General features: G+C 43.7%; 1 long non-coding RNA gene across 1 annotated transcript in view; it reads right to left on the minus strand.

The window, feature by feature from the left end:
• LOC137218211 (uncharacterized) overlaps positions 1 to 2,965 on the minus strand; it is a 477,343-nt gene extending 474,378 nt beyond the window's left edge. Inside the window, exon 1 of the long non-coding RNA XR_010940530.1 lies at positions 2,850 to 2,965. This is a non-coding gene — a long non-coding RNA (uncharacterized lncRNA). The remainder of the gene's footprint in view (positions 1 to 2,849) is intronic.
• Between the last annotated feature and the right edge of the window lie 21,790 nt (positions 2,966 to 24,755).

A 24,755-nucleotide genomic window follows, 5' to 3' on the forward strand; every position in this document is an offset into this window, starting at 1 on the left:
AGGTCACAAGAAAGCGAGTTGAAGAAAGGAGCTCAGGGGCACTGTAATTCACAAACCTGCAGAGTTATAAATGACAGCTATCGTCCAAACATATACTGAAGTAAGGCTGCCAAGAGGACTTGAAAGCGGGGCAGAATTGCAGGAAACCGATTTCAGGAGGTAGACTGGAATTGCATTGAAAGCATAGGAAAAGAGGCAGAACGTCCACAATGATGCACTTGGCCAAAAAGGGCGTATGCGTTTTTTCCTGAATATATTCAGGAAAAAACGCATACGCCCTTTTTGGCCAACCAAGCAAGCTTGCAAAGGAAATCTGCACTACAATGAAGTCTCACTTCCCCCCGGTCAAAAGGGCCATCTGAAAAAAGTGTAAAACCCAGAAAGGCAGGACAGGCCATGGAGAACTGGGAGCCTTGTTATGCTGATGGGCGGGATGTAAATTGCCAACAGACACTCGGGAGAAGTGTATGGTGTTTCCTGAAACATCTAAAAAACAAAGCAACAGAGCCTAGGGCACTTCCACTTATGGTCCTATAGATTAGGGAAATTAAAATCAAAAAGACACAGCCACCCCAAAGTTTGGGACGCCTCTGTTTACAAGAACCTCGTTTACAGTACAAGTTCAACATCGCAGAAAGTGAAAAATGGATAAAGAAGTTGTGGTATTTACTTACAAAGCAATATCACTCAGCAATGAAATCTATGTCATCAGGCCCTTAGCAGCACAATGAGTGGATTCAGGTATGATGATTCTAACTGAAATAAGTAACACAGAAAAAGAAACATCATAAGATATCAGTAATACACGGAATGTAAACTTGGCTACACAGGAACTGAATTACAGAACAGAACAGGGTCTCAAATTTAGAAAAGCAACTTATGCTTGCTTAAGGGGAAAGGTGAGTTGGGGTGCTGCATAAAACCAGAGATTGAAATGAGCACAGATAAAGTTCCTTAAGCCAAATATGGAATAGACAAGAGCTACTCCTTGCTCAACGAAATGGACTCAACACCGCATATTAAACGCCTAAGAATGTACCTGACTAGTAAGTATCTTAAAACCTATGGATTGCTATGTCTCCAAAAGAGAATCAAGCATGTGTACAGGGGCATAAACGCAGCAGTGATAGGATTGGAGAGGTTCAGTGAGCAAATGAAGACCCTTTGAAGTCATATTGCATGGTACCCATTCCACGGGTTTCAACTACCCAGGTTTAAGGTATTCTACCTTCAGCTAAAACATGCATGTGGAAACTAAAGTATGATCAACCATGTGATCGGGAAACGTGTTCAAATATGTCTCAGTTTTCGTACCCTGGTACTCGGGTGCAACATTCCAGACGCTTTACTAACACCCTCCCGACTTGGAGAGTCAGTCCCTTTAACCTCCTGTTTGGCCCAGTTTGCAATTTCTGTGGAAGATGAACAGGAATAGCGAGAACCAATGAGAGACTAGCTGGAGGTGTCTGGATGGGCAAATTTAACTCTCATTTCCCACCAGGAAGAGGAATTAACCAAAGGCTCAGCGTGCCATGCCGGAACCAGATTAGGGCCTGAAGCCATCCTGCAGTGTTGCGGCCAGCTCAAAAGAAAGCGAGGTGAAGAAAGGAGCTCAGGGGCACTGTAATTCACAAACCTGCAGAGTTATAAATGACAGCTATCGTCCAAAAATATACTGAAGTAAGGCTGCCAAGAGGACTTGAAAGCAGGGCAGAATTGCAGGAAACCGATTTCAGGAGGTAGACTGGAATTGCATTGAAAGCATAGGAAAAGAGGCAGAACGTCCACAATGATGCACTTGGCCAAAAAGGGCGTATGTGTTTTTTCCTGAATATATTCAGGAAAAAACGCATACGCCCTTTTTGGCCAACCAAGCAAGCTTGCAAAGGAAATCTGCACTACAATGAAGTCTCACTTCCCCCCGGTCAAAAGGGCCATCTGAAAAAAGTGTAAAATCCAGAAAGGCAGGACAGGCCATGGAGAACTGGGAGCCTTGTTATGCTGATGGGCGGGATGTAAATTGCCAACAGACACTCGGGAGAAGTGTATGGTGTTTCCTGAAACATGTAAAACACAAAGCAACAGAGCCTAGGGCACTTCCACTTATGGTCCTATAGCTTAGGGAAATTAAAATCAAAAAGACACAGCCACCCCAAAGTTTGGGACGCCTCTGTTTACAAGAACCTCGTTTACGGTACAAGTTCAATATCGCAGACAGTGAAAAATGGATAAAGAAATTGTGGTACTTACGTACAATGCAATATCACTCAGCAATGAAATCTATGTCATCAGGCCCGTAGCAGCATACTGAGTGGATTCAGGTATGATGATTCTAACTGAAATAAGTCACACAGAAAAAGAAACATCATAAGATATCACTAATACACGGAATGTAAACTTGGCTAACAGGAACTGAATTACAAAACAGAAAAGGGTCTCAAATTTAGAAAAGAAACTTATGCTTGCTTAAGGGGAAAGGTGAGTTGGGGTGCTGCATAAAACCAGAGATTGAAATGAGCACAGATAAAGTTCCTTAAGCCAAATATGGAATAGACAAGAGCTACTCCTTGCTCAACGAAATGGACTCAACACCCCATATTAAATGCCTAAGAATGTAGCTGACTAGTAAGTATCTTAAAAGCTATGGATTGCTATGTCTCCGAAAGGGAACCAAGCGTGTGTACAGGGGCATAAACGTAGCAGTGATAGGATTGGAGAGGTTCGGTGAGCAAATGAAGACCCTTTGAAGTCATATTGCATGGTACCCATTCCACGGGTCTCAACTCTCCAGGTTTCAGGGATTCTTCCTTCAGCTAACACATGCATGTGGAACCCAGAGTATGATCAACCATGTGATCGGGAGACGTGTTCCAATATGTCTCAGTTCTCGTCCCCTGGTACTCGGGTGCAACATTCCAGACGCTTTACTAACACTCTCCCGACTTGGAGAGTCAGTGCCTTTAACCTCCTGTTTGGCCCAGTTTGCAATTTCTTTGGAAGATGAACAGGAATAGGGAGAACCAATGAGAGACTAGCTGGAGGTGTCTGGACGGGCAAATTTAACTCTCATTTCCCACCAGGAAGAGGAATTAACCAAAGGCTCAGCATGTCGTGCCGGAACCAGATTAGGCCCTGAAGCAATCCTGCGGTGTTGCGGCCAGCTCACAAGAAAGCGAGTTGAAGAAAGGAGCTCAGGGGCACTGTAATTCACAAACCTGCAGACTTATAAATGACAGCTATCGTTCAAAAATATACTGAAGTAAGGTTGCCAAGAGGACTTGAAAGCGGGGAAGAATTGCAGGAAACCGATTTCAGGAGGTAGACTGGAATTGCATTGAAAGCATAGGAAAAGAGGGAGAACGTCCACAATGATGCACTTGGCCAAAAAGGGCGTATGTGTTTTTTCCTAATATACGCCCTTTTTGGCCAACCAAGCAAGCTTGCAAAGGAAATCTGCACTACAATGAAGTCTCACTTCCCCCCGGTCAAAAGGGCCATCTGAAAAAAGTGTAAAATCCAGAAAGGCAGGACAGGCCATGGAGAACTGGGAGCCTTGTTATGCTGATGGGCGGGATGTAAATTGCCAACAGACACTCGGGAGAAGTGTATGGTGTTTCCTGAAACATCTAAAAAACAAAGCAACAGAGCCTGGGGCACTTCCACTTATGGTCCTATAGCTTAGGGAAATTAAAATAAAAAAGACACAGCCACCCCAAAGTTTGGGACGCCTCTGTTTACAAGAACCTCGTTTACAGTACAAGTTCAACATCGCAGAAAGTGAAAAATGGATAAAGAAGTTGTGGTATTTACTTACAAAGCAATATCACTCAGCAATGAAATCTATGTCATCAGGCCCTTAGCAGCACAATGAGTGGATTCAGGTATGATGATTCTAACTGAAATAAGTCACACAGAAAAAGAAACATCATAATATATCACTAATACACGGAATGTAAACTTGGCTATACAGGAACTGAATTCCAAAACAGAACAGGGTCTCAAATTTAGAAAACCAACTTATGCTTGCTTAAGGGGAAAGGTGAGTTGGGGTGCTGCATAAAACCAGACATTGAAATGAGCACAGATAAAGTTCCTTAAGCCAAATATGGAATAGACAAGAGCTACTCCTTGCTCAACGAAATGGACTCAAAACCCCATATTAAATGCCTAATAATGTACCTGACTAGTAAGTATCTTAAAACCTATGGATTACTATGTCTCTGAAAGAGAATCAAGCATGTGTACAGGGGCATAAACGCAGCAGTGATAGGATTGGAGAGGTTCGGTGAGCAAATGAAGACCCTTTGAAGTCATATTGCATGGTACCCATTACACGGGTCTCAACTCTCCAGGTTTAAGATATTCTTCCTTCAGCTAAAACATGCATGTGGAACCTAGAGTATGATCAACCATGTGATCGGGAGACGTGTTCAAATATGTCTCAGTTTTCATACCCTGGTACTCGGGTGCAACATTCCAGACGCATTACTAACACTCTCCCCACTTGGAGAGTCAGCGCCTTTAACCTCCTGTTTGGCCCAGTTTGCAATTTCTGCGGAAGATGAACAGGAATAGGGAGAACCAATGAGAGACTAGCTGGAGGTGTCTGGACGGGCAAATTTAACTCTCATTTCCCACCAGGAAGAGGAAATAACCAAAGGCTCAGCGTGCCGTGCCGGAAACAGATTAGGGCCTGAAGCCATCCTGCGGTGTTGCGGCCAGCTCAAAAGAAAGCGAGTTGAAGAAAGGAGCTCAGGGGCACTGTAATTCACAAACCTGCAGACTTATAAATGACAGCTATCGTCCAAAAATATACTGAAGTAAGGCTGCCAAGAGGACTTGAAAGCGGGGCAGAATTGCAGGAAACCAATTTCAGGAGGTAGACTGGAATTGCATTGAAAGCATAGGAAAAGAGGCAGAACGTCCACAATGATGCACTTCGCCAAAAAGGGCGTATGCGTTTTTTCCTGAATATATTCAGGAAAAAACGCATACGCCCTTTTTGGCCAACCAAGCAAACTTGCAAAGGAAATCTGCACTACAATGAAGTCTCACTTCCCCCCGGTCAAAAGGGCCATCTGAAAAAAGTGTAAAATCCAGAAAGGCAGGACAGGCCATGGAGAACTGGGAGCCTTGTTATGCTGATGGGCGGGATGTAAATTGCCAACAGACACTCGGGAGAAGTGTATGGTGTTTCCTGAAACATCTAAAAAACAAAGCAACAGAGCCTAGGGCACTTCCACTTATGGTCCCATAGCATAGGGAAATTAAAATCAAAAAGACACAGCCACCCCAAAGTTTGGGACGCCTCTGTTTACAAGAACCTCAGTTACCGTACAAGTTCAATATCACAGAAAGTGAAAAATGGATAAAGAACTTGTGGTACTTACGTACAATGCAGTATCACTCAGCAATGAAATCTATGTCATCAGGCCCGTAGCAGCATAATGAGTGGATTCAGGTACGATGATTCTAACTGAAATAAGTCACACAGAAAAAGAAACATCATAAGATATCACTAATACACGGAATGTAAACTTGGCTACACAGGAACTGAATTCCAAAACAGAACAGGGTCTCAAATTTAGAAAACCAACTTATGCTTGCTTAAGGGGAAAGGTGAGTTGGGGTGCTGCATAAAACCAGACATTGAAATGAGCACAGATAAAGTTCCTTAAGCCAAATATGTAATAGACAAGAGCTACTCCTTGCTCAACGAAATGGACTCAACACCCCATATTAAACGCCTAAGAATGTACCTGACTAGTAAGTATCTTAAAACCTATGGATTGCTATGTCTCCAAAAGAGAATCAAGCGTGTGTACAGGGGCATAAATGCAGCAGTGATAGGATTGGAGAGGTTCGGTGAGCAAATGAAGACCCTTTGAAGTCATATTGCATGGTACCCATTACACGGGTCTCAACTCTCCAGGTTTAAGGTATTCTTCCTTCAGCTAAAACATGCATGTGGAACCCAGAGTATGATCAACCGTGTGAACGGGAGACGTGTTCAAATATGTCTCAGTTTTCCTCCCCTGGTACTCGGGTGCAACATTCCAGACGCTTTACTAACACTCTCCCCACTTGGAGAGTCAGCGCCTTTAACCTCCTGTTTGGCCCAGTTTGCAATTTCTGCGGAAGATGAACAGGAATAGGGAGAACCAATGAGAGACTAGCTGGAGGTGTCTGGACGGGCAAATTTAACTCTCATTTTCCACCAGGAAGAGGAAATAACCAAAGGCTCAGCGTGCCGTGCCGGAACAAGATTAGGGCCTGAAGCCATCCTGCGGTGTTGCGGCCAGCTCAAAAGAAAGCGAGTTGAAGAAAGGAGCTCAGGGGCACTGTAATTCACAAACCTGCAGAGTTATAAATGACAGCTATCGTCCAAAAATATACTGAAGTAAGGCTGCCAAGAGGACTTGAAAGCGGGGCAGAATTGCAGGAAACCGATTTCAGGAGGTAGACTGGAATTGCATTGAAAGCATAGGAAAAGAGGCAGAACGTCCACAATGATACACTTGGCCAAAAAGGGCGTATGCGTTTTTTCCTGAATATATTCAGGAAAAAACGCATACGCCCTTTTTGGCCAACCAAGCAAACTTGCAAAGGAAATCTGCACTACAATGAAGTCTCACTTCCCCCCGGTCAAAAGGGCCATCTGAAAAAAAGTGTAAAATCCAGAAAGGCAGGACAGGCCATGGAGAACTGGGAGCCTTGTTATGCTGATGGGCGGGATGTAAATTGCCAACAGACACTCGGGAGAAGTGTATGGTGTTTCCTGAAACATCTAAAAAACAAAGCAACAGAGCCTAGGGCACTTCCACTTATGGTCCTATAGCTTAGGGAAATTAAAATCAAAAAGACACAGCCACCCCAAAGTTTGGGACGCCTCTGTTTACAAGAACCTCGTTTACAGTACAAGTTCAACATCGCAGAAAGTGAAAAATGGATAAAGAAGTTGTGGTATTTACTTACAAAGCAATATCACTCAGCAATGAAATCTATGTCATCAGGCCATTAGCAGCACAATGAGTGGATTCAGGTATGATGATTCTAACTGAAATAAGTCACACAGAAAAAGAAACATCATAAGATATCAGTAATACACGGAATTTAAACTTGGCTACACAGGAACTGAATTACAGAACAGAACAGGGTCTCAAATTTAGAAAACCAACTTATGCTTGCTTAAGGGTAAAGGTGAGTTGGGGTGCTGCATAAAACCAGAGATTGAAATGAGCACAGATAAAGTTCCTTAAGCCAAATATGGAATAGACAAGAGCTACTCCTTGCTCAACGAAATGGACTCAACACCGCATATTAAACGGCTAAGAATGTACCTGACTAGTAAGTATCTTAAAACCTATGGATTGCTATGTCTCCGAAAGAGAATCAAGCGTGTGTAAAGGGGCATAAACGCAGCAGTGATAGGATTGGAGAGGTTCGGTGAGCAAATGAAGACCCTTTGAAGTCATATTGCATGGTACCCATTCCACGGGTTTCAACTACCCAGGTTTAAGGTATTCTTCCTTCAGCTAAAACATGCATGTGGAACCTAGAGTATGATCAACCATGTGATCGGGAGACGTGTTCAAATATGTCTCAGTTTTCGTACCCTGGTACTCGGGTGCAACATTCCAGACGCTTTACTAACACTCTCCCCACTTGGAGAGTCAGCGCCTTTAACCTCCTGTTTGGCCCAGTTTGTAATTTCTGCGGAAGATGAACAGGAATAGCGAGAACCAATGAGAGACTAGCTGGAGGTGTCTGGACGGGCAAATTTAACTCTCATTTCCCACCAGGAAGAGGAAATATCCAAAGGCTCAGCGTGCCGTGCCGGAACCAGATTAGGGCCTGAAGCCATCCTGCGGTGTTGCGGCCTGCTCAAAAGAAAGCGAGTTGAAGAAAGGAGCTCAGGGGCACTGTAATTCACAAACCTGCAGAGTTATAAATGACAGCTATCGTCCAAAAATATACTGAAGTAAGGCTGCCAAGAGGACTTGAAAGCGGGGCAGAATTGCAGGAAACCGATTTCAGGAGGTAGACTGGAATTGCATTGAAAGCATAGGAAAAGAGGCAGAACGTCCACAATGATGCACTTGGCCAAAAAGGGCGTATGCGTTTTTTCCTGAATATATTCAGGAAAAAACGCATACGCCCTTTTTGGCCAACCAAGCAAGCTTGCAAAGGAAATCTGCACTACAATGAAGTCTCACTTCCCCCCGGTCAAAAGGGCCATCTGAAGAAAGTGTAAAATCCAGAAAGGCAGGACAGGCCATGGAGAACTGGGAGCCTTGTTATGCTGATGGGCGGGATGTAAATTGCCAACAGACACTCGGGAGAAGTGTATGGTGTTTCCTGAAACATCTAAAAAGCAAAGCAACAGAGCCTAGGGCACTTCCACTTATGGTCCTATAGCTTAGGGAAATTAAAATCAAAAAGACACAGCCACCCCAAAGTTTGGGACGCCTCTGTTTACAAGAACCTCGTTTACCGTACAAGTTCAACATCGCAGAAAGTGAAAAATGGATAAAGAACTTGTGGTACTTACGTACAATGCAGTATCACTCAGCAATGAAATCTATGTCATCAGGCCCTTAGCAGCACAATGAGTGGATACAGGTATGATGATTCTAACTGAAATAAGTCACACAGAAAAAGAAACATCATAAGATATCACTAATACACGGAATGTAAACTTGGCTAACAGGAACTGAATTACAGAACAGAACAGGGTCTCAAATTTAGAAAACCAACTTATGCTTGCTTAAGGGTAAAGGTGAGTTGGGGTGCTGCATAAAACCAGAGATCGAAATGAGCACAGATAAAGTTCCTTAAGCCAAATATGGAATAGACAAGAGCTACTCCTTGCTCAATGAAATGGACTCAACACCCCATATTAAACGCCTAAGAATGTACCTGACTAGTAAGTATCTTAAAACCAGTGGATTGCTATGTCTCCAAACGAGAATCAAGCGTGTGTACAGGGGCATAAACGCAACAGTGATAGGATTGGAGAGGTTCGGTGAGCAAATGAAGACCCTTTGAAGTCCTATTGCATGGTACCCATTCCACGGGACTCAACTCTCCAGGTTTAAGGTATTCTTCCTTCAGCTAAAACATGCATGTGGAACCCAGAGTATGATCAACCATGTGAACGGGAGACGTGTTCAAATATGTCTCAGTTTTCCTCCCCTGGTACTCGGGTGCAACATTCCAGACGCTTTACTAACACTCTCCCCACTTGGAGAGTCAGCGCCTTTAACCTCCTGTTTGGCCCAGTTTGCAATTTCTGCGGAAGATGAACAGGAATAGCGAGAACCAATGAGAGACTAGGTGGAGGTGTCTGGACGGGCAAATTTAACTCTCATTTCCCACTAGGAAGAGGAATTAACCAAAGGTTCAGCGTGCCGTGCCGGAACCAGATTAGGGCCTGAAGCCATCCTGCGGTGTTGCGGCCAGGTCACAAGAAATCGAGTTGAAGAAAGGAGCTCAGGGGCACTGTAATTCACAAACCTGCAGAGTTATAAATGACAGCTATCGTCCAAAAATATACTGAAGTAAGGCTGCCAAGAGGACTTGAAAGCGGGGCAGAATTGCAGGAAACCGATTTCAGGAGGTAGACTGGAATTGCATTGAAAGCATAGGAAAAGAGGCAGAACGTCCACAATGATGCACTTGGCCAAAAAGGGCGTATGCGTTTTTTCCTGAATATATTCAGGAAAAAACGCATACGCCCTTTTTGGCCAACCAAGCAAGCTTGCAAAGGAAATCTGCACTACAATGAAGTCTCACTTCCCCCTGGTCAAAAGGGCCATCTGAAAAAAGTGTAAAATCCAGAAAGGCAGGACAGGCCATGGAGAACTGGGAGCCTTGTTATGCTGATGGGCGGGATGTAAATTGCCAACAGACACTCGGGAGAAGTGTATGGTGTTTCCTGAAACATCTAAAAAACAAAGCAACAGAGCCTAGGGCACTTCCACTTATGGTCCTATAGCTTAGGGAAATTAAAATCAAAGAGACACAGCCTCCCCAAAGTTTGGGATGCCTCTGTTTACAAGAACCTCGTTTACCGTACAAGTTCAATATCACAGAAAGTGAAAAATGGATAAAGAACTTTTGGTACTTACGTACAATGCAGTATCACTCAGCAATGAAATCTATGTCATCAGGCCCGTAGCAGCATAATGAGTGGATTCAGGTACGATGATTCTAACTGAAATAAGTCACACAGAAAAAGAAACATCATAAGATATCACTAATACACGGAATGTAAACTTGGCTACACAGGAACTGAATTCCAAAACAGAACAGGGTCTCAAATTTAGAAAAGCATCTTATGCTTGCTTAAGGGGAAAGGTGAGTTCGGGTGCTGCATAAAACCAGAGATTGAAATGAGCACAGATAAAGTTCCTTAAGCCAAATATGGAATAGACAAGAGCTACTCCTTGCTCAACGAAATGGACTCAACACCCCATATTAAACGCCTAAGAATGTACCTGACTAGTAAGTATCTTAAAACCTATGGATTGCTATGTCTCCAAAAGAGAATCAAGCGTGTGTACAGGGGCATAAACGCAGCAGTGATAGGATTGGAGAGGTTCGGTGAGCAAATGAAGACCCTTGGAAGTCATATTGCATGGTACCCATTCCACGGGTCTCAACTCTCCAGGTTTAAGGTATTCTTCCTTCAGCTAAAACATGCATGTGGAACCCAGAGTATGATCAACCGTGTGAACGGGAGACGTGTTCAAATATGTCTCAGTTTTGGTCCCCTGGTACTCGGGTGCAACATTCCTGACGCTTTACTAACACTCTCCCCACTTGGAGAGTCAGCGCCTTTAACCTCCTGTTTGGCCCAGTTTGCAATTTCTGCGGAAGATGAACAGGAATAGGAAGAACCAATGAGAGACTAGCTGGAGGTGTCTCGACGGGCAAATTTAACTCTCATTTCCCACCAGGAAGAGGAAATAACCAAAGGCTCTGCGTGCCGTGCCGGAACCAGATTAGGGCCTGAAACCATCCTGCGGTGTTGCGGCCAGCTCAAAAGAAAGCGAGTTGAAGAAAGGAGCTCAGGGGCACTGTAATTCACAAACCTGCAGAGTTATAAATGACAGCTATCGTCCAAAAATATACTGAAGTAAGGCTGCCAAGAGGACTTGAAAGTGGGGCAGAATTTCAGGAAACCGATTTCAGGAGGTAGACTGGAATTGCATTGAAAGCATAGGAAAAGAGGCAGAACGTCCACAATGATGCACTTGGCCAAAAAGGGCGTATGCGTTTTTTCCTGAATATATTCAGGAAAAAACGCATACGCCCTTTTTGGCCAACCAAGCAAGCTTGCAAAGGAAATCTTCACTACAATGAAGTCTCACTTCCCCAAGGTCAAAGGGGCCATCAGAAAAAAGTGTAAAATCCAGAAAGGCAGGACAGGCCATGGAGAACTGGGAGCCTTGTTATGCTGATGGGCGGGATGTAAATTGCCAACAGACACTCGGGAGAAGTGTATGGTGTTTCCTGAAACATCTAAAAAACAAAGCAACAGAGCCTAGGGCACTTCCACTTATGGTCCTATAGCTTAGGGAAATTAAAATCAAAAAGACACAGCCACCCCAAAGTTTGGGACGCCTCTGTTTACAAGAACCTCGTTTACAGTACAAGTTCAACATCGCAGAAAGTGAAAAATGGATAAAGAAGTTGTGGTATTTACTTACAAAGCAATATCACTCAGCAATGAAATCTATGTCATCAGGCCCTTAGCAGCACAATGAGTGGATTCAGGTATGATGATTCTAACTGAAATAAGTCACACAGAAAAAGAAACATCATAAGATATCACTAATACACGGAATGTAAACTTGGCTACACAGGAACTGAATTCCAAAACAGAACAGGGTCTCAAATTTAGAAAACCAACTTATGCTTGCTTAAGGGGAAAGGTGAGTTGGGGTGCTGCATAAAACCACAGATTGTAATGAGCACAGATAAAGTTCCTTAAGCCAAATATGGAATAGACAAGAGCTACTCCTTGCTCAACGAAATGGACTCAACACCCCATATTAAACGCCTAAGAATGTACCTGACTAGTAAGTATCTTAAAACCTATGGATTGCTATGTCTCCAAAAGAGAATCAAGCGTGTGTACAGGGGCATAAACGCAGCAGTGATAGGATTGGAGAGGTTCGGTGAGCAAATGAAGACCCTTTGAAGTCATATTGCATGGTACCCATTCCACGGGTCTCAACTCTCCAGGTTTAAGGTATTCTTCCTTCAGCTAAAACATGCATGTGGAACCCAGAGTATGATCAACCGTGTGAACGGGAGACGTGTTCAAATATGTCTCAGTTTTCCTCCCCTGGTACTCGGGTGCAACATTCCAGACGCTTTACTAACACTCTCCCGACTTGGAGAGTCAGCCCTTTAACCTCCTGTTTGGCCCAGTTTGCAATTTCTGCGGAAGAAGAACAGGAATAGTGAGAACCAATGAGAGACTAGCTGGAGGTGTCTGGACGGGCAAATTTAACTCTCATTTCCCACCAGGAAGAGGAATTAACCAAAGGCTCAGCGTGCCGTGCCAGAACCAGATTAGGGCCTGAAGCCATCCTGCAGTGTTGCGGCCAGCTCACAAGAAAGCGAGTTGAAGAAAGGAGCTCAGGGGCACTGTAATTCACAAACCTGCAGACTTATAAATGACAGCTATCGTCCAAAAATATACTGAAGTAAGGCTGCCAAGAGGACTTGAAAGTGGGGCAGAATTGCAGGAAACCAATTTCAGGAGGTAGACTGGAATTGCATTGAAAGCATAGGAAAAGAGGCAGAACGTCCACAATGATGCACTTGGCCAAAAAGGGCGTATGCGTTTTTTCCTGAATATATTCAGGAAAAAACGCATACGCCCTTTTTGGCCAACCAAGCAAACTTGCAAAGGAAATTTGCACTACAATGAAGTCTCACTTCCCCCCAGTCAAAAGGGCCATCTGAATAAAGTGTAAAATCCAGAAAGGCAGGACAGGCCATGGAGAACTGGGAGCCTTGTTATGCTGATGGGCGGGATGTAAATTGCCAACAGACACTCGGGAGAAGTGTATGGTGTTTCCTGAAACATCTAAAACACAAAGCAACAGAGCCTAGGGCACTTCCACTTATGGTCCTATAGCTTAGGGAAATTAAAATCAAAAAGACACAGCCACCCCAAAGTTTGGGACGTCTCTGTTTACAAGAACCTCGTTTACCGTACAAGTTCAATATCACAGAAAGTGAAAAATGGATAAGAACTTGTGGTACTTACGTACAATGCAGTATCACTCAGCAATGAAATCTATGTCATCAGGCCCGTAGCAGCATAATGAGTGGATTCAGGTACGATGATTCTAACTGAAATAAGTCACACAGAAAAAGAAACATGATAAGATATCACTAATACACGGAATGTAAACTTGGCTACACAGGAACTGAATTCCAAAACAGAACAGGGTCTCAAATTTAGAAAACCAACTTATGCTTGCTTAAGGGGAAAGGTGAGTTGGGGTGCTGCATAAAACCAGAGATTGAAATGAACACAGATAAAGTTCCTTAAGCCAAATATGGAATAGACAAGAGCTGATCCTTGTTCAACGAAATGGACTCAACACCCCATATTAAATGCCTAAGAATGTACCTGACTAGTAAGTATCTTAAAACCTATGGATTGCTATGTCTCCAAAAGAGAATCAAGCGTGTGTACAGGGGCATAAACGCAGCAGTGATAGGATTGGAGAGGTTTGGTGAGCAAATGAATACCCTTTGAAGTCATATTGCATGGTACCCATTCCAAGGGTTTCAACTACCCAGGTTTAAGGTATTCTTCCTTCAGCTAAAACATGCATGTGGAACCTAGAGTATGATCAACCATGTGATCGGGAGACGTGTTCAAATATGTCTCAGTTTTCGTACCCTGGTACTCGGGTGCAACATTCCAGATGCTTTACTAACACTCTCCCGACTTGGAGAGTCAGTCCCTTTAACCTCCTGTTTGGCCCAGTTTGCAATTTCTGCGGAAGATGAAGAGGAATACCGAGAACCAATGAGAGACTAGCTGGAGGTGTCTGGACGGGCAAATTTAACTCTGAATTCCCACCAGGAAGAGGAATTAACCAAAGGCTCAGCGTGCCGTGCCGGAACCAGATTAGGGCCTGAAGCCATCCTGCGGTGTTGCGGCCAGGTCACAAGAAAGCGAGTTGAAGAAAGGAGCTCAGGGGCACTGTAATCCACAAACCTGCAGAGTTATAAATGACAGCTATCGTCCAAAATTATACTAACGTAAGGCGGCCAAGAGGACTAGAAAGCATGGCAGAATTGCAGGACACCGATTTCAGGAGGTAGACTGGAATTGCATTGAAAGCATAGGAAAAGAGGCAGAACGTCCACCATGATGGACTTGGCCAAAAAGGGCGTATGCGTTTTTTCCTGAATATATTCAGGAAAAAACGCATACGCCCTTTTTGGCCAACCAAGCAAGCTTGCAAAGGAAATCTGCACTACAATGAAGTCTCAATTCCCCCCGGTCAAAAGGGCCATCTGAAAAAAGTGTAAAATCCAGAAAGGCAGGACAAGCCATGGAGAACTGGGAGCCTTGTTATGCTGATGGGCAGGATGTAAATTGCCAACAGACACTCAGGAGAAGTGTATGGTGTTTCCTGAAACATCTAAAAAACAAAGCAACAGAGCCTAGGGCACTTCCACTTATGGTCCTATAGCTTAGGGAAATTAAAATCAAAAAGACACAGCCACCCCAAAGTTTGGGACGCCTCTGTTTACAAGAACCTCGTTTACCGTACAAGTTCAATATCACAGAAAGTGAAAAATGGATAAAGAACTTGTGGTACTTACGTACAATGCAGTATCACTGAGCAATGAAATCTATGTCATCAGGCCCGTAGCAGCATAATGAGTGGATTCAGGTAGAATGATTCTAACTGAAATAAGTCACACAGGAAAAGAAACATCATAAGATATCACTAATACACGGAATGTAAACTTGGCTACACAGGAACTGAATTCCAAAACAGAACAGGGTCTCAAATTTAGAAAAACAACTTATGCTTGCTTAAGGGTAAAGGTGAGTTGGGGTGCTGCATAAAACCAGAGATTGAAATGAGCACAGATAAATTTCCTTAAGCCAAATATGGAATAGACAAGAGCTACTCCTTGCTCAACAAAATGGACTCAACACCGCATATTAAATGCCTAAGAATGTACGTGACTAGTAAGTATCTTAAAACCTATGGATTGCTATGTCTCCGAAAGAGAATCAAGCATGTGTACAGGGGCATAAACGCAGCAGTGATAGGATTGGAGAGGTTCGGTGAGCAAATGAAGACCCTTTGAAGTCATATTGCATGGTACCCTTTCCATGGGTTTCAACTACCCAGGTTTAAGGTATTCTTCCTTCAGCTAAAACATGCATGTGGAACCTAGAGTATGATCAACCATGTGATCGGGAGACGTGTTCAAATATGTCTCAGTTTTCATACCCTGGTACTCGGGTGCAACATTCCAGACGCTTTACTAACACTCTCCCCACTTGGAGAGTCAGTCCCTTTAACCTCCTGTTTGGCCCAGTTTGCAATTTCTGCGGAAGATGAACAGGAATAGCGAGAACAAATGAGAGACTAGCTGGAGGTGTCTGGACGGGCAAATTTAACTCTCATTTCCCACCAGGGAGAGGAATTAACCAAAGGCTCAGTGTGCCGTGCCGGAACTAGATTAGGGCCTGAAGCCATCCTGCGGTGTTGCGGCCAGGTGACAAGAAAGCGAGTTGAAGAAAGGAGCTCAGGGGCACTGTAATTCACAAACCTGCAGACTTATAAATGACAGCTATCGTCCAAAAATATACTGAAGTAAGGCTGCCAAGAGGACTTGAAAGCAGGGCAGAATTGCAGGAAACCGATTTCAGGAGGTAGACTGGAATTGCATTGAAAGCATAGGAAAAGAGGCAGAACGTCCACAATGATGCACTTGGCCAAAAAGGGCGTATGCGTTTTTTCCTGAATATATTCAGGAAAAAACGCATACGCCCTTTTTGGCCAACCAAGCAAGCTTGCAAAGGAAATCTGCACTACAATGAAGTCTCACTTCCCCCCGGTCAAAAGGGCCATCTGAAGAAAGTGTAAAATCCAGAAAGGCAGGACAGGCCATGGAGAACTGGGAGCCTTGTTATGCTGATGGGCGGGATGTAAATTGCCAACAGACACTCGGGAGAAGTGTATGGTGTTTCCTGAAACATCTAAAAAGCAAAGCAACAGAGCCTAGGGCACTTCCACTTATGGTCCTATAGCTTAGGGAAATTAAAATCAAAAAGACACAGCCACCCCAAAGTTTGGGACGCCTCTGTTTACAAGAACCTCGTTTACCGTACAAGTTCAATATCACAGAAAGTGAAAAATGGATAAAGAACTTGTGGTACTTACGTACAATGCAGTATCACTCAGCAATGAAATCTATGTCATCAGGCCCGTAGCAGCATAATGAGTGGATTCAGGTACGATGATTCTAACTGAAATAAGTCACACAGAAAAAGAACATCATAAGATATCAGTAATACACAGAAAGTAAACTTGGCTACACAGGAACTGAATTACAGAACAGAAGAGGGTCTCAAATTTAGAAAACCAACTTATGCTTGCTTAAGGGTAAAGGTGAGTTGGGGTGCTGCATAAAACCAGAGATTGAAATGAGCACAGATAAATTTCCTTAAGCCAAATATGGAATAGACAAGAGCTACTCCTTGCTCAACAAAATGGACTCAACACCGCATATTAAATGCCTAAGAATGTACGTGACTAGTAAGTATCTTAAAACCTATGGATTGCTATGTCTCCGAAAGAGAATCAAGCATGTGTACAGGGGCATAAACGCAGCAGTGATAGGATTGGAGAGGTTCGGTGAGCAAATGAAGACCCTTGGAAGTCATATTGCATGGTACCCTTTCCATGAGTTTCAACTACCCAGGTTTAAGGTATTCTTCCTTCAGCTAAAACATGCATGTGGAACCTAGAGTATGATCAACCATGTGATCGGGAGACGTGTTCAAATATGTCTTAGTTTTCATACCCTGGTACTCGGGTGCAACATTCCAGACGCTTTACTAACACTCTCCCGACTTGGAGAGTCAGTGCCTTTATCCTCCTGTTTGGCCCAGTTTGCAATTTCTGCGGAAGATGAACAGGAATAGGGAGAACCAATGAGAGACTAGCTGGAGGTGTCTGGACGGGCAAATTTAACTCTCATTTCCCACCAGGAAGAGGAAATAACCAAAGGCTCAGCGTGCTGTGCCGGAACCAGATTAGGGCCTGAAGCCATCCTGCGGTGTTGCGGCCAGCTCAAAAGAAAGCGAGTTGAAGAAAGGAGCTCAGGGGCACTGTAATTCACAAACCTGCAGAGTTATAAATGACAGCTATCGTCCAAAAATATACTGAAGTAAGGCTGCCAAGAGGACTTGAAAGCGGGGCAGAATTGCAGGAAACCGATTTCAGGAGGTAGACTGGAATTGCATTGAAAGCATAGGAAAAGAGGGAGAACGTCCACAATGATGCACTTGGCCAAAAAGGGCGTATGCGTTTTTTCCTGAATATATTCAGGAAAAAACGCATACGCCCTTTTTGGCCAACCAAGCAAGCTTGCAAAGGAAATCTGCACTACAATGAAGTCTCACTTCCCCCCGGTCAAAAGGGACATGTGAAGAAAGTGTAAAATCAAGAAAGGCAGGACAGGCCATGGAGAACTGGGAGCCTTGTTATGCTGATGGGCGCGATGTAAATTGCCAACAGACACTCGGGAGAAGTGTATGGTGTTTCCTGAAACATCTAAAAAGCAAAGCAACAGAGCCTAGGGCACTTCCACTTATGGTCCTATAGCTTAGGGAAATTAAAATCAAAAAGACACAGCCACCCCAAAGTTTGGGACGCCTCTGTTTACAAGAACCTCGTTTACCGTACAAGTTCAATATCACAGAAAGTGAAAAATGGATAAAGAACTTGTGGTACTTACGTACAATGCAGTATCACTCAGCAATGAAATCTATGTCATCAGGCCCGTAGCAGCATAATGAGTGGATTCAGGTACGATGATTCTAACTGAAATAAGTCACACAGAAAAAGAAACATCATAAGATATCAGTAATACACGGAATGTAAACTTGGCTACACAGGAACTGAATTCCAAAACAGAACAGGGTCTCAAATTTAGAAAACCAACTTATGCTTGCTTAAGAGGAAAGGTGAGTTGGGGTGCTACATAAAACCAGACATTGAAATGAGCACAGATAAAGTTCCTTAAGCCAAATATGGAATAGACAAGAGCTACTACTTACTCAACGAAATGGACTCAACACCCCATATTAAACGCCTAAGAATGTACCTGACTAGTAAGTATCTTAAAACCTATGGATTGCTATGTCTCCAAAAGAGAATCAAGCGTCTGTACAGGGGCATAAACACAGCAGTGATAGGATTGGAGAGGTTCGGCGAGCAAATGAAGACGCTTTGAAGTCATATTGCATGGTACCCATTACACGGGTCTCAACTCTCCAGGTTTAAGGGATTCTTCCTTCAGCTAAAACATGCATGTGGAACCCAGAGTATGATCAACCGTGTGAACGGGAGACGTGTTCAAATATGTCTCAGTTTTCCTCCCCTGGTACTCGGGTGCAACATTCCAGACGCTTTACTAACACTCTCCCCACTTGAAGAGTCAGCGCCTTTAACATCCTGTTTGGCCCAGTTTGCAATTTCTGCGGAAGATGAACAGGAATAGCGAGAACCAATGAGAGACTAGCTGGAGGTGTCTGGACGGGCAAATTTAACCCTCATTTCCCACCAGGAAGAGGAAATAACCAAAGGCTCTGCGTGCCGTGCCGGAACCAGATTAGGGCCTGAAGCCATCCTGCGGTGTTGCGGCCAGCTCAAAAGAAAGCGAGTTGAAGAAAGGAGCTCAGGGGCACTGTAATTCACAAACCTGCAGAGTTATAAATGACAGCTATCGTCCAAAAATATACTGAAGTAAGGCTGCCAAGAGGACTTGAAAGCGGGGCAGAATTGCAGGAAACCGATTTCAGGAGGTAGACTGGAATTGCATTGAAAGCATAGGAAAAGAGGCAGAACGTCCACAATGATGCACTTGGCCAAAAAGGGCGTATGCGTTTTTTCCTGAATATATTCAGGAAAAAACGCATACGCCCTTTTTGGCCAACCAAGCAAGCTTGCAAAGGAAATCTGCACTACAATGAAGTCTCACTTCCCCCCGGTCAAAAGGGCCATCTGAAAAAAGTGTAAAATCCAGAAAGGCAGGACAGGCCATGGAGAACTGGGAGCCTTGTTATGCTGATGGGCGGGATGTAAATTGCCAACAGACACTCGGGAGAAGTGTATGGTGTTTCCTGAAACATGTAAAAAACAAAGCAACAGAGCCTAGGGCACTTCCACTTATGGTCCTATAGCTTAGGGAAATTAAAATCAAAAAGACACAGCCACCCCAAAGTTTGGGACGCCTCTGTTTACAAGAACCTCGTTTACCGTACAAGTTCAACATCGCAGAAAGTGAAAAATGGATAAAGAACTTGTGGTACTTACGTACAATGCAGTATCACTCAGCAATGAAATCTATGTCATCAGGCCCTTAGCAGCACAATGAGTGGATACAGGTATGATGATTCTAACTGAAATAAGTCACACAGAAAAAGAAACATCATAAGATATCACTAATACACGGAATGTAAACTTGGCTACACAGGAACTGAATTCCAAAACAGAACAGGGTCTCAAATTTAGAAAAGCATCTTATGCTTGCTTAAGGGGAAAGGTGAGTTCGGGTGCTGCATAAAACCAGACATTGAAATGAGCACAGATAAATTTCCTTAAGCCAAATATGGAATAGACAAGAGCTACTCCTTGCTCAACGAAATGGACTCAACACCCCATATTAAACGCCTAAGAATGTACCTGACTAGTAAGTATCTTAAAACCTATGGATTGCTATGTCTCCAAAAGAGAATCAAGCGTGTGTACAGGGGCATAAACGCAGCAGTGATAGGATTGGAGAGGTTTGGTGAGCAAATGAAGACCCTTTGAAGTCATATTGCATGGTACCCATTCCACGGGTCTCAACTCTCCAGGTTTAAGGTATTCTTCCTTCAGCTAAAACATGCATGTGGAGCCCAGAGTATGATCAACCGTGTGAAGGGGAGACGTGTTCAAATATGTCTCAATTTTCCTCCCCTGGTACTCGGGTGCAACATTCCAGATGCTTTACTAACACTCTCCCCACTTGGAGAGTCAGCGCCTTTAACCTCCTGTTTGGCCCAGTTTGCAATTTCTGCGGAAGATGAACAGGAATAGGGAGAACCAATGAGAGACTAGCTGAAGGTGTCTGGACGGGCAAATTGAACTCTCATTTCCCACCAGGAAGAGGAAATAACCAAAGGCTCAGCGTGCCGTGCCAGAACCAGATTAGGGCGTGAAGCCATCCTGCGGTGTTGCGGCCAGGTCACAAGAAAGCGAGTTGAAGAAAGGAGCTCAGGGGCATTGTAATTCACAAACCTGCAGAGTTATAAATGACAGCTATCGTCCAAAAATATACTGAAGTAAGGCTGCCAAGAGGACTTGAAAGCGGGGCAGAATTGCAGGAAACCGATTTCAGGAGGTAGACTGGAATTGCATTGAAAGCATAGGAAAAGAGGCAGAACGTCCACAATGATGCACTTGGCCAAAAAGGGCGTATGCGTTTTTTCCTGAATATATTCAGGAAAAAACGCATATGCCCTTTTTGGCCAACCAAGCAAACTTGCAAAGGAAATCTGCACTACAATGAAGTCTCACTTCCCCCCGGTCAAAAGGGCCATCTGAAAAAAGTGTAAAATCCAGAAAGGCAGGACAGGCCATGGAGAACTGGGAGCCTTGTTATGCTGATGGGCGGGATGTAATTTGCCAACTGACACTCGGGAGAAGTGTATGTTGTTTCCTGAAACATCTAAAACACAAAGCAAGAGAGCCTAGGGCACTTCCACTTATGGTCCTATAGCTTAGGGAAATTAAAATCAAAAAGACACAGCCACCCCAAAGTTTGCGACGCCTCTGTTTACAGGAACCTCGTTTACCGTACAAGTTCAATATCACAGAAAGTGAAAAATGGATAAAGAACTTGTGGTACTTACGTACAATGCAGTATCACTCAGCAATGAAATCTATGTCATCAGGCCCGTAGCAGCATAAAGAGTGGATTCAGGTACGATGATTCTAACTGAAATAAGTCACACAGAAAAAGAAACATCATAAGATATCACTAATACACGGAATGTAAACTTGGCTACACAGGAACTGAATTCCAAAACAGAACAGGGTCTCAAATTTAGAAAACCAACTTATGCTTGCTTAAGGGGAAAGGTGAGTTAGGGTACTGCATAAAACCAGAGATTGAAATGAGCACAGATAAAGTTCCTTAAGCCAAATATGGAATAGACAAGAGCTACTCCTTGCTCAACGAAATGGACTCAAAACCCCATATTAAACGCCTAATAATGTACCTGACTAGTAAGTATCTTAAAACCTATGGATTACTATGTCTCTGAAAGAGAATCAAGCATGTGTACAGGGGCATAAACGCAGCAGTGATAGGATTGGAGAGGTTCGGTGAGCAAATGAAGACCCTTTGAAGTCATATTGCATGGTACCCATTACAAGGGTCTCAACTCTCCAGGTTTAAGATATTCTTCCTTCAGCTAAAACATGCATGTGGAACCTAAAGTATGATCAACCATGTTATCGGGAGACGTGTTCAAATATGTCTCAGTTTTCGTACCCTGGTACTCGGGTGCAACATTCCAGATGCTTTACTAACACTCTCCCGACTTGGAGAGTCAGCCCTTTAACCTCCTGTTTGGCCCAGTTTGCAATTTCTGCGGAAGATGAACAGGAATAGCGAGAACCAATGAGAGACTAGCTGGAGGTGTCTGGACGGGCAAATTTAACTCTCATTTCCCACCAGGAAGAGGAATTAACCAAAGGCTCAGCGTGCCGTGCCGGAACCAGATTAGGGCCTGAAGCCATCCTGCAGTGTTGCGGCCAGCTCACAAGAAAGCGAGTTGAAGAAAGGAGCTCAGGGGCACTGTAATTCACAAACCTGCAGAGTTATAAATGACAGCTATCGTCCAAAAATATACTGAAGTAAGGCTGCCAAGAGGACTTGAAAGTGGGGCAGAATTGCAGGAAACCGATTTCAGGAGGTAGACTGGAATTGCATTGAAAGCATAGGAAAAGAGGCAGAACGTCCACAATGATGCACTTGGGCAAAAAGGGCGTATGCGTTTTTTCCTGAATATATTCAGGAAAAAACGCATACGCCCTTTTTGGCCAACCAAGCAAACTTGCAAAGGAAATCTGCACTACAATGAAGTCTCACTTCCCCCCGGTCAAAAGGGCCATCTGAAAAAAGTGTAAAATCCAGAAAGGCAGGACAGGCCATGGAGAACTGGGAGCCTTGTTATGCTGATGGGCGGGATGTAAATTGCCAACAGACACTCGGGAGAAGTGTATGGTGTTTCCTGAAACATCTAAAACACAAAGCAACAGAGCCTAGGGCACTTCCACTTATGGTCCTATAGCTTAGGGAAATTAAAATCAAAAAGACACAGCCACCCCAAAGTTTGGGACGCCTCTGTTTACAAGAACCTCGTTTACCGTACAAGTTCAATATCACAGAAAGTGAAAAATGGATAAGAACTTGTGGTACTTACGTACAATGCAGTATCACTCAGCAATGAAATCTATGTCATCAGGCCCGTAGCAGCATAAAGAGTGTATTCAGGTACGATGATTCTAACTGAAATAAGTCACACAGAAAAAGAAACATCATAAGATATCACTAATACACGGAATGTAAACTTGGCTACACAGGAACTGAATTCCAAAACAGAACAGGGTCTCAAATTTAGAAAACCAACTTATGCTTGCTTAAGGGGAAAGGTGAGTTGGGGTGCTGCATAAAACCAGAGATTGAAATGAGCACAGATAAAGTTCCTTAAGCCAAATATGGAATAGACAAGAGCTGCTCCTTGCTCAACGAAATGGACTCAACACCCCATATTAAACGCCTAAGAATGTACCTGACTAGTAAGTATCTTAAAACCTATGGATTGCTATGTCTCCAAAAGAGAATCAAGCGTGTGTACAGGGGCATAAACGCAGCAGTTATAGGATTGGAGAGGTTTGGTGAGCAAATGAAGACCCTTTGAAGTCATATTGCATGGTACCCATTCCAAGGGTTTCAACTACCCAGGTTTAAGGTATTCTTCCTTCAGCTAAAACATGCATGTGGAAACTAGAGTATGATCAACCATGTGATCGGGAGACGTGTTCAAATATGTCTCAGTTTTCGTACCCTGGTACTCGGGTGCAACATTCCAGACGCTTTACTAACACTCTCCCCACTTGGAGAGTCAGCGCCTTTAACCTCCTGTTTGGCCCAGTTTGCAATTTCTGCGGAAGATGAACAGGAATAGGGAGAACCAATGAGAGACTAGCTGAAGTTGTCTGGACGGGCAAATTGAACTCTCATTTCCCACCAGGAAGAGGAAATAACCAAAGGCTCAGCGTGCCGTGCCAGAACCAGATTAGGGCGTGAAGCCATCCTGCGGTGTTGCGGCCAGGTCACAAGAAAGCGAGTTGAAGAAAGGAGCTCAGGGGCACTGTAATTCACAAACCTGCAGAGTTATAAATGACAGCTATCGTCCAAAAATATACTGAAGTAAGGCTGCCAAGAGGACTTGAAAGCGGGGCAGAATTGCAGGAAACTGATTTCAGGAGGTAGACTGGAATTGCATTGAAAGCATAGGAAAAGAGGCAGAACGTCCACCATGATGGACTTGGCCAAAAAGGGCGTATGCGTTTTTTCCTGAATATATTCAGGAAAAAACGCATACGCCCTTTTTGGCCAACCAAGCAAACTTGCAAAGGAAATCTGCACTACAATGAAGTCTCACTTCCCCCCGGTCAAAAGGGCCATCTGAAAAAAGTGTAAAATCCAGAAAGGCAGGACAGGCCATGGAGAACTGGGAGCCTTGTTATGCTGATGGGCGGGATGTAAATTGCCAACAGACACTCGGGAGAAGTGTATGCTGTTTCCTGAAACATCTAAAACACAAAGCAACAGAGCCTAGGGCACTTCCACTTATGGTCCTATAGCTTAGGGAAATTAAAATCAAAAAGACACAGCCACCCCAAAGTTTGGGACGCCTCTGTTTACAAGAACCTCGTTTACAGTACAAGTTCAATATCACAGAAAGTGAAAAATGGATAAAGAACTTGTGGTACTTACGTACAATGCAGTATCACTCAGCAATGAAATCTATGTCATCAGGCCCATAGCAGCATAATGAGTGGATTCAGGTACGATGATTCTAACTGAAATAAGTCACACAGAAAAAGGAACATCATAAGATATCACTAATACACGGAATGTAAACTTGGCTACACAGGAACTGAATTCCAAAACAGAACAGGGTCACAAATTTAGAAAAGCAACTTATGCTTGCTTAAGGGGAAAGGTGAGTTGGGGTGCTGCATAAAACCAGAGATTGAAATGAGCACAGATAAAGTTCCTTAAGCCAAATATGGAATAGACAAGAGCTACTCCTTGCTCAACGAAATGGACTCAACACCCCATATTAAATGCCTAATAATGTACCTGACTAGTAAGTATCTTAAAACCTATGGATTGCTATGTCT

The sequence above is a fragment of the Pseudorca crassidens genome, unplaced genomic scaffold (genome assembly GCF_039906515.1).
Source record: "Pseudorca crassidens isolate mPseCra1 unplaced genomic scaffold, mPseCra1.hap1 Scaffold_46, whole genome shotgun sequence".
NCBI lineage: Eukaryota > Metazoa > Chordata > Mammalia > Artiodactyla > Delphinidae > Pseudorca > Pseudorca crassidens.